Source organism: Equus quagga, chromosome 14 (assembly GCF_021613505.1).
Source record: "Equus quagga isolate Etosha38 chromosome 14, UCLA_HA_Equagga_1.0, whole genome shotgun sequence".
NCBI classification, from domain to species: domain Eukaryota; kingdom Metazoa; phylum Chordata; class Mammalia; order Perissodactyla; family Equidae; genus Equus; species Equus quagga.
This window is the reverse complement of record NC_060280.1, coordinates 32,617,129-32,627,146: the sequence shown is the minus strand read 5'-3', so window position 1 is coordinate 32,627,146 and position 10,018 is coordinate 32,617,129.

Genomic DNA, 10,018 nt, shown 5'->3' with positions numbered 1-10,018 from the left:
CAATCCATGGAGGGTTTGAATAGAACAAAAAAGACAGAGGAAGGTTGAATTCTCTCTCTGCCCGACTGCATGAGCTGGGACATCCATCTTCTCCTGCCCTCTGTGCTCCTGCTTCTCAGGCCTTCAGACTTGGATTGGAATCTACACCATAGGCTCTTTGGCTCTTAGGCTTTCAAACTACACCATTGGGCGTCCTGGGTCTCCAGATTGCAGAGGACAGATCATGGGACTTCTCAGGCTCCATAATCACGTTAGCCAACGCTTTTAAATAAATAATAAATACCTCACTAACTCATTCACTAATTAACTCACTAACTCACTCACTGACTCAGGGTTCTCCAGGGAAACAGAATAAATAAGATAGATAGATAGATAGATAGATAGATAGATAGACAGACAGACAGACATCCTATACAGGATAGAGTGGTGCTGACTACTGGTGGGATGCCTCAGTTCCTTGCCATGTGGACACCTTCATAAGGCTAACTGAGTATCTTCATGATATGGTTACCTGGCAGCCCCCAGAGTAATTGAGGAGGAAGCATAAGAGGCAATGTCTTTTATGACTTATCCTCCGAAGTCTCACACCAACACATCTACTATATTCTTTCAGTTATATGGACTAATCTCATGTGACTAATATGGAAAGGACCATACAAAATTGTAAATACTAGGAAGCAAGGATCATTGGGGCCATCATGGAAGCAGGCTACCACAACAAATCACTAAGAAATGTAAACCAGACTATATAATTTTGCTGGGCTCCATCCAAATTGATAAACATTGAAATATTTTTAAAATGGGGGTGGAATCAACAACTTTATAGTGTAATTTATGATTAGCATATATATACACATATATATGTATGTAGAAATATATACATACATATATCGTACTCCTTTATGATATATATCACATTCTAGTAAGGAATGTTAAATTGCTTAATCTACTATATTGAAAATTAAAATTTTACATTTTTATGTCTGTCAGTGTATATAATTCTGAAAGTAAAGCCCGAAAAAACAACCCTAAATCAGTTTACAGGGAAAGTTACATTATCAGTCAATCTTTCTAACTACTGTTTGTACGGATTGGCGGAACTCAAGGAACTCTGCTAGAAATCTACTAAAAGAAATATCCAAGTCCCTGAATCTTTAGGCATTGCCATTCTTGTGGTAGAATTTACTTACCATCCTGGTTCTACTGTACCTTTCAGAAGCTTCTTCTATAGGAAATTCAAAGAAGTTTAGACAGTCATCAGTAATTGTTTTTTTCCTGTTTGAAAGACCAGGGCTTAAGCTCATTTTCTTTTTGTGTCTTTAAGTACTTATGTAATTGTCTATTAGTTTTAGACTAATGGTGAATGCTGATGGTCGAACAGATTCCAGGAAAACCTCTCTTCCAGATTCTTACTTATAAGGACAAAATTTTCTTCAGTTAGAATTTGTCTATTTTTAAGCAGAGCCTATTCTTTTCCAAAGATCTCTCTCATTACTCATGACATTATGTACCTCCAAAATTAGGGGAGGGGGTAGTAATCTCTCAGGAGCAGCAGGGAACTTCCTTAATTGAAAACGTATTTGCCAAAAGTCTACAGAAAATGTCATGCTAACAGAAGTGGGATACTAAGGGTGGGGCAGTGGCAGTGGTCTGCCCAAGGTGCAGAGAGAAAGGGGATACACGATTAGAAAATTTTAAAACAATAAAGCCAATCCGATTTTTATTTGCAGTTATAAACTAAAACTCTGTCTGTGATAAAGTATGCCTCCCTGAAAAAAATACCTGAATATCTGTGGAGTCTGTCTAATTTGGAAGCATTTCTTCTTCATATGTAACATTTTTGGAAACTTTGGGGAAAAAATTGTCCATTCTTTTCAATCTCACCTCATCAATGGAAAATGATGCAAATTGTAGGTATAAATTTAGGTATAGGCTGTAAAAAGACTTTCCCAGACAAAATGGAGTGCTCATTATGAAGCTGTGTGCGCATTAAAGAAATTTTGAAAGGCTTACCTCAATCTTTGAAGTTCCATGTGATCCAAAAGAAAATATGAATACAGGAGGATCCACTAAGATTTTATGGTCTGCTGTATGTGATTTTTCTTTTCTTAGTTATCTTGTTTTCTGCTATGAAATTTTAAAGGTTAATTATACACAAAAATATTTGCAAACAAACAGAATCAACCTCAAACATCATACAGTGAAATTCCAGATTGTTCCCTGAAGATCGGCACATAGAAATTGTAGAGAAGGCCATTAACTGACGGTGTGACCAAAAAAAATAACAAAATAAAGATTTTAAATTTTAAAAAGTCAATTTTTAAAGAAGAATGACAGGAAAAATGGCAAAAGATGCTGGTCTTACATTGCCAAAAGAAATCAAAAGGGTAATTTTCACTGTCTTAACAATTTTCTTCAAGAACTGGACACTATTTCTAAAGCAGAGGATCAACCAATGTCACAGCTTGCTATCATTCAGCCGTTTCCTCACAATTCCCTATTGTAAAGACAACGTACAGACTGGGTGAAGATATTTAGAACTCACATAACTGAAAAGAGTGCATATCTAAAATATGTACACAAGACCTTGTATAGATTAATAAGAAAATCAATAAGAACAAAAGACAGACTACTCAGTAGAAAAATGGGCAAAAGACTGAATCAATTCACCAAAGAAAGCCCAATGAAAATAAACATTGAAAAGATGCTCAAGTAGAATAATAATTGGGGAAAGGCAAATTAAAACTGCCATGAGATACAACTACACCTCCAACAATATGGCTAAATTTAAAAGTCTGATAAGACCAAGTGTTGACGAGAACATAAAGCAACAGGAATTCTCATACATGGCTACTCACACTTTGGAAAAAGTTTGGCTCTATTTACTAAAGCTAAAATTCGTATATCCTATGATACAGCAATTTCCTAGATATTATACCCATCTTAAATAGATCCACATGTACAAAAACATTCATAGCAGCATTAACTTCTAATAACCCCAAATTGGAAAAAATCCAAAATTCCATCAACAGAATGGATAAATCAATTGGGTTATAGTCATAAAATGGGATACCATACGGCAACGAAAATGAACAAACTATAGCTACAGGCAATAGTACAGTTGATTCTCACAAAAATAGTGAGCAAAAAAAATCATATGCAAAATAATACACACTGTATGATTCTATTTACATAAAGTTCAAAAACAGGCAAAATTAAACTATAATGTCTAGACTACATACTGAGGTGGTAAAACTATAAAGAAAAGCAAGGAAAAGGTTACCAAAAAGGTCACGAGAGCAGGGAAATTGTGATTGCAAAGAGGAAGGTGCTAGAAGAGTGCTGGAGATATTCTTTCCTTGACCTGGATGGTGGTTGCACAGGCACTCATTTTATAAATATTCATTAACTATACATTTACATTTTGTGCATTTTTCTGTTATGTGCATCATAACAAGAACATTTTTTAAACCTCCTTTTATCTTCAGTAGTGAAAACCCAGGCAATAACTATATGCCAAATTACCCCAAATAACAAGGCATAAAAACTGATATGTTTTACATATTAATCTATTTGCAAGGGATGTTACAATTTCAACCCCATTTTAGGAAATGCAAACATTTACCAATGAGGCAGCCAATTAACAAGTATCAAACTCCAGAATTAAATGTGCAAAATCAGAATTTGTAACAATCCATCTAGCGGCAGGCTGTGTCCAATCTCTGCTAAATTTAAATTTTAAAGGGTCATAAAACCATAGGCACTCCTGGGAGTATGTTTTCTTTAATCTGCAATGTGGTCACAGAGCATTATAGAAATCTATTTTCTAAATTTTCCAGGTCTTTGCCAAACACACAGAATGTACCACGGATGGCAAAACCACAGTGAGCAAGATCGATATCTCAAAATGGTGGTGAGGAGAGTGGACACATAAAATGACATTAAAGATATTTTTAAAACAAATTTATGGTCTTAATTTGGTGTTATTTCTAGGAATTTATCTTGCAGGTATACAAATTCTGTATGCACAGTGTATACACAACATAGTACAGGTTTCAAGAGAAAAGATTGAAAACTTAAATATCCACAGTAGGGAAAGCAAGTGTAGTTTAGCCATATAATAGAGTAACATGCTTCAATCACAAGTTATATAGAAGTTCTATATTTAGTTATGTGGGGAGATCTTTAAAATACATTAAGCAAAAAAAACAGCAGAACAAATAGAGACTAGATTTAATTGCATGTGTACATATGTAACATACATATATGTAGATAAACACATGAACACATACATGTACTTTTATGTCTAGAAAATTTATGTAAAGATAAATAGTAGTTATCATCAAGGATGGTACATGGAAGCAGGGTGGTGGAAAATTTCTTTTTTATACCATACATTACTGCCTAAACTTTTTTTCTCCCATGTTTGTATATTATTTTTTTATAATAGTAACAAAAATTAGTTAAATTTTTCAGAGGAAACTTTAAAACCTGCGGTATGTAAAAGTTCCAGCAAGCACTTGTACCCTGCACTAACCAGATCCTCCTTTTGGGGCTGACAGGAGACTTAGGCGGGGGCCTAATGCTATTCACTGGGCCAACATGGGAGGGCTCAGGACAGTGGATTTCAAACTTTTTCTTGCCTATCCATAGTGGGAAATATATTTACATCTCGCATGCTAGAATTTTCACAAAACAGCACTTATTCTAACTACCCAAGATACACACAAATATATTGTTTTCTATTCTGCTGGTCGAAACTCATTACACGGATTTTGTGAATCATAATTATGGTTTTACTATCCAAATATGCAAGTCCCCAGCACCATGATCACAGCTGGAAAACATTGGTTTAAGGGAGCTTGAGCTTATCTCCAGTTTAATTCTAGCTCTTGTGCCTAGAGAGGGCTGAGGCCACCAGAACGCTCCTGGTCCAGGAGGAGTGAGGCATGGCAGGGTGGTGTGGGGTCTGCCGGGAAAGGGCCTCGGCCTCAGCAGAGCCAGCTGAGGAAGGGGCTCCTTCTACACTCCTGAAATCGTGTTCCACCCTCTGCCCACTGATGCCTCCCTCTTTTGCAACCTGCAAGGCAGCTTGGACTGTAGGTTGGTTTTTTGTTTGTTTGTTTTGTTTTGTTTTACAGTTTCTCTGAAAATACACTGGAAGTTTAAATTTAAAAAAATAGTAATAAAGGTAATGTAGCATAAGAAAAGAAGTTGAAGCCTCAAAGTAAGGAGCTCCTGAAACCAAAGGGAAGAAACCAAGGAAAGGAGGAAATCCAACTACAGAGCCAGTGAGTCAGAACCATGAGGCACGAGGCCCAGGAATTTGCTGTTTAACAAGCTCTGCTGGTGATTCTTACGCATGCTTGAAGGACGGTACCTAAAAGAAATGTACACAAAATAGACTGAATTAGTCTTGAGCTTTCTACCTTGGGAATCTGATAGAGTTGGCTGATGAAATTGAGAGGACTCCCTAACTCTAAAACTCATAAATGATGGAGAGTGTTCAGGCAGGTACAACACACATTTCTCTATCACAAAAGTCACAAAATGCTTCAGTTAATACCATCAACAGCCCTGGGAAAGGAAGTCCAGAGTTTAAATGACTTCTCCACAATCCCACAGCTAGTGGGTCATACAGATGAGATTTGAACCTGGACTTTGGATGGCCAGGCTAGTGCTCTTTTCCACTCTGCTGTTCCAAATGATGAGAGTTATGGCTGAAATGGAATTTTGAGAAGAAAAAAAGAGGAGAGAATCAATCATAGACTCTCTAAGACACCAAGATACTCTTTCTTACCCAACACGGATAAAAATTGGAAAGTCTGACTCTATCGGTTGTCACTAAAGGTATGGAGCTCTGAGAACTCTTGTAAGCCTATTGGAGGGTATATAATTGGAACCATCAATTTGGAGAGCAATTTGGCAGTACCTAGTAAAGCTGAAGATGCATGTAGGCTAGGCTTATGATCCCGCGAAACTCTTTCACGTGTGTCCAGTATATTTCCTACAGCATTCTCACAATCAAAGGCAGATCCAGCTCAGTGGGTCTGGAAGCTTACATAATTTGGGAGGTTCTCTTTAAGAAAAATAATACAGGATTACAATATTAAAGTAAATATTTACTTAGAATGAGAAAAGAAGCTACAAGAAATTTCTAGAGCCTTGGAAATCTATGTCCCTTCATTCTGAGTTCCTTTACAAATGCTTCCTGATTGCTTCTGCTCTCACTCTACCACTCTCAGCAACTCCCAGCACCGTGGGGAAGAGGGGTGTGATGGGGGAAGGGACCACAAGGACATGCAAATAAGGGGCTCTGAGCTTAAATTTCATTAGGTTCATACTAAATCCACCTCTACTTGTAATAGAAAAACATTGAAAACAGCCCAAATATCTATCAGAATGAGAATGAATAAATTGTAGTATAACCATATAATGGAATATTAAAAAGAACGGATCTGGAGATACATGGATATATCTCAAAAACTAAATCTGAGGGGCTGGCCCCATAGCCGAGTGGTTAAGTTCGCGCGCTCCGCTGCAGGCGGCCCAATGTTTCGTTGGTTTGAATCCTGGGCGCGGACATGGCACTGCTCATCAAACCACACTGAAGTAGCATCCTACAAGCCACAACTAGAAGGACCCACAACGAAGAACATACAACTATGTACTGGGGGGCTTTGGGGAGAAAAAGGAAAAAAATAAAATCTTTAAAAAAAAAAACAAACCTAAATCTGAGTTGTAGAATAATATGAAGACACCATAAGAGTAAGACACCATTTATTTAAAGTTTAAAAATATGCAAAACAATACAAGAGACTGTTTATAGATACACACATTATACATATATATGTATATGTATATACATACATATACATATATATGTACATATACAATATGTGTGTATAAAGTATAAAAAAACACAAGGAAATGATAACAGTAAATTCTGGATAGTGGTTACCTTTATCCAGGAGGAAAGGGGGGAAATGAGACTGTAGAGGGAAATAAGGGAAATTCATTTTATCTGTTTTTTTTTCCTTGAAATAAAAGAGATCTGAAGGAAATATGATAAAATATTAATATTTGATTTGACAAACCTAGGTGGTAGGTACAGGTTTTATTGCATTATTCTCTAAACTTTTCCATATGCAGGCAATAGTTCCTATGTTTTACAAAGAATGTCTCTTGCACTAACCAGGGAAAGAGGGTGATTTAATTCTAGCAACAGACCTGATTCCTCTATTTTTCATACTTAATTTATATTTTTATTGAGGTATATGTAAGTAAAAGGCACATATCTCAAGTTTATAGCTCAAGGAATGTTTACCTATGTGATCCAGGTAAGCCCACCTGGATCACAACATGGAAGGTCTCCAACTCCCTTCGCCACACAGTTCCCATCTTCCTGGCTGATCTTCATCCTCTGGTCTCAGCTCAGACATCACTTCCTCTGGGAAAACTGCTTTGCTCCCCAAAGACTTGGCTACTACTGCTTTTCTGTACCTATTCCTTCAATTGACCATTTACTTGTCAGCTTCTTTCTAGATTATGAGCTGTTTTTCTGAAAGTTCTAAACTACAAATGTAATTTCCTTTTCTGCTCTTTGCATGTGCCCTTCACTTTTTCAAGTTAAACTGTATTCACCATTGTTAGTTCCTTCTGAAAAACCCAAGATCCTTTACAATACTCATCCATTCTTTTTTGCACACTGGACGTCTCCATAATTTCTGCATCAAGTACTATGTTCCTCTACACCCTGAGGTCATGACCTTGAAATCAAGTTTTGGGTATTGACATTTTCATGAGTAGACTCAAGCATAAAGAAAACCCTGAACACTGAGTTGTACTCCATGACAACAGGGGTATCAGAGTAATGCCTGCCTTTTAGAAGTCCTGAAGCTTTGCCAGTTAAGCTGAAACCTCTCATGTGGAGCCTGATTAACATCTTCTCCAAAGTTGATGAGTAATGCTGACAGTGTTCCTTGCACAGACCTGCAGTATCAAAAGGTAACAATAAGGATGTTTCACTTCTGTTCATCACTCCAGGGCACTTCAGGGAACTCCATGGATCACAGAGAGCCTGGAAGGCATGCTAAAGAAGGCAAGTCCTCTTTACATTATAAGGGGAGGAATTGAGGGGTTGCTTAATGACTGGAGTAATAAGCGGATAAGAGAACAGACTCTGGAACCAGACTGCCAGAGTAACTTGGTACAAGCTCGAAAGCTTTCTACTCTCTAATTAGACAGAGGTTCAGTTTCTCCTTTGGAAATGGGATGATGATGCTAACCCTCCTTCAGAGGACTATTGTAAGGATTAAATGAGTTAATGTGTGAAGAGTTCCCGGCGCACAGTAAGTATTCCATAGCACTAGCCATTACTATTACTGACACGGTAATATGTTCATTTTGGAATGATCATTCTGGCTACTGTCTGAAAGGCGATGGATCTAAAAAGGGAAGTGTCATTCCAACATCGAAAATAAAAATAAACAAGCAGGTAATACGATTTGATACAGCACAAGATACGTGGAATGATTTGAACTTAGCACCACACACATGAATGCTATAGTCAACTCTCAATGATATGTTTTAAACTAACTATCGCTAATTTTCAGTTTCACCCACTGGTTTCTCTGGTCTGCAGCCTACTACTGGGCAGTGGTCCCTGCTTAGAAAATAACTAACCCTTTGGCTTAAACAAGCAATAGATGAGAGGGCAAAGGAAGTCAGGATCCTCACTCCCTTACACTCTGACCACAGTTCTTAAGATGCACACTCTGGGTAAGGGATGGAGAAAGAAGGCAAGACAGACAAATGGGCTGTGGAGGAAGTGATCCAACTGGTTACCGCTTTTGGTCCCTTGGACAAGGTAGGCATAGTCAGAGGAGATCTGAACTGGGATACAGGTCATTGCTATGTACCCCAGATTGTCTTGTTCCTCAGAATTTGCAACCAATACTGCCAAGGAATTTTTTTTAAAGGCCCACAGCTACATAATTCTGAAGGCATTTGGCTAGAAGTTTCCATATTTCTTTTCTCAATTTCAAGAAGTGCTCAAGAACTATGGTATTTTCATGGGAGATATTTTCTAGTCTGTCTTGAAAAAGTTTTACAATTCCTCCACGCTGTCTGCCCTCCTGGCAACCTTTCCTGCCCATCTTCTGGCAGGAAATACTTTTTCTTACATCCCAAGCTGACGAAATTCTGATCTTCCTCAAAAACTCAATTATCTCCTTCTCTAGACTACCACTTCACTTGGCGCATATGTTTATATTTGTACTTATTGGTTTATATCGAAATGATCTGTTTTCTTGCCAGTCTCCATAGCTAGACCATGAGGTCCTTGATGGAAGGGACCATAGTTTTATTTCTCACCTTAAGACACTGTATATAATAATAGTTTAGTGGGTGAAGCCAGGGTTTCTGAGTTTAAACCTCACACATAGGATGTGTACCCTTGAGCAACTCATTTAACCTTTCTGTGCCTAAATTCCCTTACCTTTAAAATAGGCATAAGAATAGTGGCAACTTTATTGGTAACTAGCCCTTACTTCTACTCTCTAATTAGACAGAAATCTTTTTTTTTTTAAGATTGGCACCTGAGCTAACAACTGTTGCCAATCTTTTTTTTCTGCTTTTTCTCCCCAAATCCCCTCAGTACGTAGTTGTATATTTTAGTTGTGGGTCCTTCTAGTTGTGGCATGTGGGACGCCACCTCAACGTGGCCTGACTGAGTGGTGCCATGTCCACACCCAGGATCCAAACTGGCGAAACCCTGGGCGGCCAAAGCGGAGCCTACGAACTTAACCACTCGGCCACAGGGCCAGCCCCAAGATAGAAATGTTTTCATGAGTGTCACTGAGTTACAGGAAAAAAAAAATTATTTGGGGGGATAAATTTAAAAGGTAGCCCAATAAATAAAAAGGTCATTGTTTCAAGGTCAAACAAATGCAGATAACTGTGTTGGAAAAAAAGGGAGAGAGAGACTTGAAGATTCTGGCAGGCAGTGGCCCACATT